Source organism: Myotis myotis, unplaced genomic scaffold, assembly GCF_014108235.1.
Source record: "Myotis myotis isolate mMyoMyo1 unplaced genomic scaffold, mMyoMyo1.p scaffold_m19_p_2, whole genome shotgun sequence".
NCBI lineage: Eukaryota > Metazoa > Chordata > Mammalia > Chiroptera > Vespertilionidae > Myotis > Myotis myotis.
Window position 1 is genome coordinate 155,592,672 of NW_023416324.1, and position 5,673 is coordinate 155,598,344.

A 5,673-nucleotide genomic window follows, 5' to 3' on the forward strand; every position below is an offset into this window, starting at 1 on the left:
GCAGGCCAGGCTGAAGGACCACCCCCTCCAGTGCATAAATTTTCATGCACCGGGCCTCTAGTTCTATATAATAAAAGCCTAATATGCAAATCGACCATACAGCAGAATGACTGGTTGCCATGATATGCACTTACTACCAGGTGGCATATGCTCAACACAGGAGCTGCTCCCAGCCCCCAGGTCCCAAGCCAGCCAAGGAGGGTGCCAGCGGGGACCCTCGATCACCCCACTGGTCACCTCTATGATCATCCCACAGTTTGGCCAATTGCCAGCCAGGCCTAGGGACGCTGCCTGTGAATGAATTTCATGCACTGGGCCTCTAGTTGTATATAAATGTATTAGTACACCCACATATATTTCCTTGCTCTGTCAGTTGCAAGGGCCTAGAAGGATTGACATCCCAGTAGAAATGAGTGTATCTTGTGACCAGATATTGGTTTTTAATACCATTCTCCAATAAAAGGAACCTGGGCTCCTTGGAGAAATGGCTGCTTCTAGAACGAGGATAGGAATTAGACAATGTGAATCTAGAGCACTTTGTACCAAAAAGTAAGGGAATGTTCAAAAATAATAAATAAAACCCATAGTTCTGGTGTATTAAAAAATACCCACATAAATCAACTGAAAGAGATCACAATTGCCAAAACAAGGACATTGTCAGCAATAGCAGAAATAAAGTAGTATCGGACTATAATCCAAATTATAAAATAAATATCCAGAAGTCCATAGCAATGTAAATATATGATTGAATAAATAAATAAATGTGGAGAAAAGACAAAACTCTCATGCAGAAGAATTCCAAATAATTTATATAGCACTTCACTCCCAACAAATGGAGCATATCTCTCCATTATAAGTGTGGGCTGCACATAGTGTCTTCCAAAAAAAAAAAAAAAGGGATGTAAAGGAGGAAAAGGAGTAACCTTACAGTGGAGAAATCTGAAAAATCCTACCTCAGCTACATGACCAAGGTCAACATAAATAGCAGTAAGTTATGTTGGTTCTATTAACCCTTTATATGATAGTTTAAAATTGCACTTTATCTCTGTAGCCTTTCTTCTGAAAATATATTTGTTTGATGAATCATAAAAAAAAAAAAATCAGACAAATCCCAATAGAGAGACATTCTATGAAATACCTGTCCAGTATTCCTCAAAACCAAGTCATCAAAAACAAGGGAAGTTGGAATCACTATTCCAGCCAAGAGGTGTCTCAAGAGAAATAACAACTACTAGCAAATGCAATGTGATGTCTCAAATAGTATCCTAGAACAGAGAAAGGAGATTAGATGAAAATCTAAGTAAAGTTGAGTCAAATATGAAATTTCATTAATAATAATATTTTGGCAATGATATAATAATATATTGTTAATGTATATTATTGTCATTCTTACATGTTATATAGTATATTATATTTTATACTGATGACTAGAGGCCTGGTGCACAAAATGCGTGCACGGGGTGGGGTTCCCTCAGCCCGGCCTGTGCCCTCTTGCAGCCCAGGACCCCTTGCTCCTTACCACCCACCTGCTCACTACTCCTTACTGCTCAGCTCGCTGCTCCTTAGCGCTGCCGTGGAGTGGGGAGAGGCTCCCGCCACCACTGCTGTGCTCGCCAGTCGTGAGCCCAGCTTCTGGCCGAGTGCCGCTCCCCTTTTGGGAGAGCACTGACCACCAGGGGGCAGCTCCTGCATTGAGCATCTTCCCCCTGGTGATCCGTGCACAGCCATTTGTTCTGGTCATTCCACTGTCATGGCGCTTAGGCTTTTATTATATAGATTATGTATTATTAATAATATATTACAATGACGATATATTGGTAATACTATAGTAATATATAATATATCGATGTTGGTTCATCTATTATAAAACAATTAGCATGTTAATGAAAGATGGTAATAGAGGAAAGTGAATGCAAAGTATGTGGTCATATTTCATACCATCTTTGCAGTTCTGTAGATGTAAAACTCTTCTAAGCAATAAATATTTAATAAATAAGAATAATGACTATATAGAGTCATTTTCAGCAAATATTAATTAAGAAAGCAAGGTACATGAGAGTGTTCATAGAATGCTACCTTCAATGAAAACCACATAAGAACAATGTATATGTGTGTATAATTGTGTGTGTGTACATACACACTTTTCATAAAGAAACCATGGGATGAAAATTCAAGGCCTAGTAAAACTGATAACCAATAGCAAAAAGACAGAATAGGAGAGAGTTTGGGGATAGTTATCAAAGTTAGATGTCTCAATACATGTTTCTTTATGCATTTAACTTTGAAACTATGTAAATATTTTGCATGATTTTAAATTAAATTTTTGAAAAGCAACACAATCTTTTTTTAAAAAAAGCTGAAACAAATTAGCTTAATGCCATATCAAATTGTAGGCAAAGCCATGCAGATCATTATTTCAAGTGAAGAGATGTATTTTAAGAGAACTTTGAAACACACAGTATTTGGGGCTGCACCTCCCTAGTGGGAATTGTTCTAAAAACAAAATAACCACAAAGGTACCTAAACCACATTCATCTTATTCTTGATATTAATATTGCTTTTGTTATTTTGAGACTAAAAGAGAGAGAGAGAGCATTTATTTATATAATAGAGTAATATGCTAATTAACCGGGACTCAGAAACAGTCACGAACACTTAGCAGGCAGCAGGGATGGGGGCGGGGCCACAGCTGCCAGGGACAGGAGCCTGTGGTGCCTCCTTTGGAGTTGGGGAGCTAATGACGGACTGGCTCTCCTCCTCCTCCAACAGCCCTCTCCAGCCGGCATGGGTTTGCTGAGACCCAGGCCGAGATCCACAGCTTTGGAGACCAACTCTACCAGGCTGCCGGAGGCCATGTGGCTGGGCTGCAGGGTGCCAGAACCTGGTGCCTGTTCAAGACGTGAAACAGAGAGGAGGTGCAGGAGGAAATCCAGAGAGTGGGATGTGGGGGTTCAAGACTCACTTCCTTTGGGCTTTGTCCTTCATGGCCTTGGTCCTTTTCTTTCAGCCTGGAGTTCAAGCACTGCAGGAGAGAGGGATGGATGAAGGGCAAATGTGGAAGAAAGGAGGTGAACCAGGTGAGGGTGGAGACCTAGCAGCAGCAAGAGGCCTGGTTGCAGGGCTTTCCTAGCGGTGGCTCCTGGGCAAACGCAGTGGCTTCGGTGAAGCTGCTGGCCAGGTGGCCCAAGGGCGCAGAGCAGTGGTGAGGCGGGGTGTGCCAGAGGGGGCTCAGGCTGGGACGGGGGGCCGGGATCTGCCTCGCTCACGGAGAGTGAGGTTCTGCAGTGCCCCAAGATGGGTGTTGCCCCGCCTGGGGAACAAGATGGAAGGACGCCAGGCAGACCCACAACCCTGAGGCAGGGGTTGAGGGGCGGTGCTCCCTCAGTGGACGAGCACCACACTGCTGGGTACCCACTGCTGCGGTTAGGAGAAACTCCCGGTGCTAACCCGGCCTCGCCCCAGTGGCCTATGCACTTGACAGGCAGATACCCCTGCTCCCGCCTTGGCCCAAAAGCAAGCCTGGGCCTGTCCTGCCCCACCACAGCGCATGCCTTCATGGTGAGTGTGAAGCCTACCACCTGCTCCAGAGAGGGGGGGGGGGGCAGTAAAGAATGGGGGCAGGGGAGAGGAAAGAATGTGGAGCGTCCTCGATGAAGATGAAGAGGTGCTTGAGAACGAGGCTCGAAAGCCTGTCCGAGAGGTTTGTTCTGTTTGCCCCATGGCTGCCCCTTAGGAAGGGCAGAGAGCATGACTTTGAGGGCTCTCTGTGTGCTGAGTCAAGTTCCGCAGCCAAATGGAATTGGCCTCAGTTTCCTGGTCTGTAAAATGGATTCAGTGTGTCCCAGTGCCTTCGCTGACCTTTGAGGGCCAATTGAGATACTATATAAAGAAAATGAGGGTTTCCTCTTGCCAGGTGTCCTCGTGGGAGTGACAACATCTTTAAACCCTGTGTGGCAATCCCTAATGCACAGCCATGTTGCCCAGCAAAGACAGGGCAACCTGGAAGTCCAACTACTTCCTTAAGATCATCCAACTTCTGGATGATTATCCAAAATGCTTCATCGTGGGAGCAGACAATGTGGGTTCCAAGCAGATGCATCAGATCTGCATGTCCCTCCTCGGGAAGGCTGTGGTGTTGATAGGCAAGAACACCATGATGTGCAAGGCCATCCAAGGTCATCTGGAAAACAACCCAGCTCTGGATAAACTGCTGCCTCATATCCAGGAGAATGTGGTCTTTGTGTTCACCAAGGAGGGCCTTACTGAGATCAGGGACATGCTGCTGGCCAATAAGGTGCCAGCTGCTGCCCCTGCTGGTGCCATTGCCCAGTGTGAAGTCACTGTGCCAGCCCAGAACACTGGTCTGGGGCCAGAGAAGACCTCCTTCTTTCAGGCTTTAGGCATCACCCCTAAAATCTCCAGGAGCACCACTGAAATCCTGAGTGATGAACAGCTGATTAAGACTGGAGGCAAAGTGGGAGCCAGCGAAGCCACACTGCTGAACAAGCTGAACATCTCCCCCTTCTCCTCTGGGCTGATCATCCAGCAGGTGTTTGACAATGGCAGCATCTACAACCCGGAAGTGCTTGACATCACAGAGGAAACTGCATTCCCGCTTCCTGGAGGGTGTCCGCAATGTTGCCAGCATATGCCTTCAGATTGGTTACCCAACTGTTGCGTCAGTACCCCATTCTATCATCAATGGGTACAGTGAATTCTGGATTTGTCTGTGAAGAGTGATCACACCTTCCCACTTGCTGAAAAGGTCAAGGCCTTCTTGGCTGATCCATCTGCGTTTGTGGCTGCGGCCCCTGTGGCTGCCGCCACCACTGCTGCTCCTACTGCTGCTGCAGCCCCAGCCAAGGGTGAAGCGAAGGAAGTCAGAGGAGTTGCACAGGGATATGGGATTTGGTTTCTTTGATTAATTACCAAAAGCAACCAGCTCAGCCAGCTCTATTTGAGAAACAAGAAAATAAAGGCTTACTTCTCTTAAAAAGAAAATAAAATGAGGGAAGGAGTGAGAAAGAAAAGGAAGGGTGAGCAACACAAAAGGAAGATTGGAAGGAACCTGTAAACCTATTGTCACTTAAATAGGGAATACAGTCAATAGTGTTGTAATGATGGTATGATGCCAGGTGGGTACTGGAAATATCAGGGAACACCTTGTAAATTATATGATTGTCTAACCACTATTCTGTAACTAATATAAAACCTGAAACTAATACAAAATAATATTGAATGTAAAGAAATGAAAATAGGAGTGAAATTTTTATAAATTTCAAAGTTTAAATAAAGGCTGTAAAGAAAGGAAGAGGGAGGATACAAATAGTGTTTTTCATTTTACCACTTTATTGTCTTTTCAGTACATGAAAAAGACAGTGTTTATATGGTGCTTTATACTTTTCTAAGTCATTAGCTCATTTGATGTTCAGGGCAACTTAAAGACAAGATAATTATTCCCTCCACTATTCAAAGAAAGGAAATCTTGGTGTCTGGCCCCAATGATTCAATCGTCACACCCTTATTATAAAGCAGGGTAAGTGAAATTTTCTGTGAAAGGTCATATCTATACTAATAAAAGCCTTGGGGGCAATCAGGCCAGTAGGGGAGGGCAGTTGGGAGCTACCAGGCTGGCAGGGGAGCAGATAGGCATCAATCAGGCTGGCAGGGGAT

At 44.8% G+C, this 5,673-nt stretch overlaps 1 pseudogene; it reads left to right on the forward strand.

The window, feature by feature from the left end:
• Positions 1-3,973: 3,973 nt before the first annotated feature.
• LOC118675728 lies at positions 3,974-4,925 on the forward strand (annotated as a pseudogene).
• The last annotated feature ends 748 nt before the right edge of the window (positions 4,926-5,673 follow it).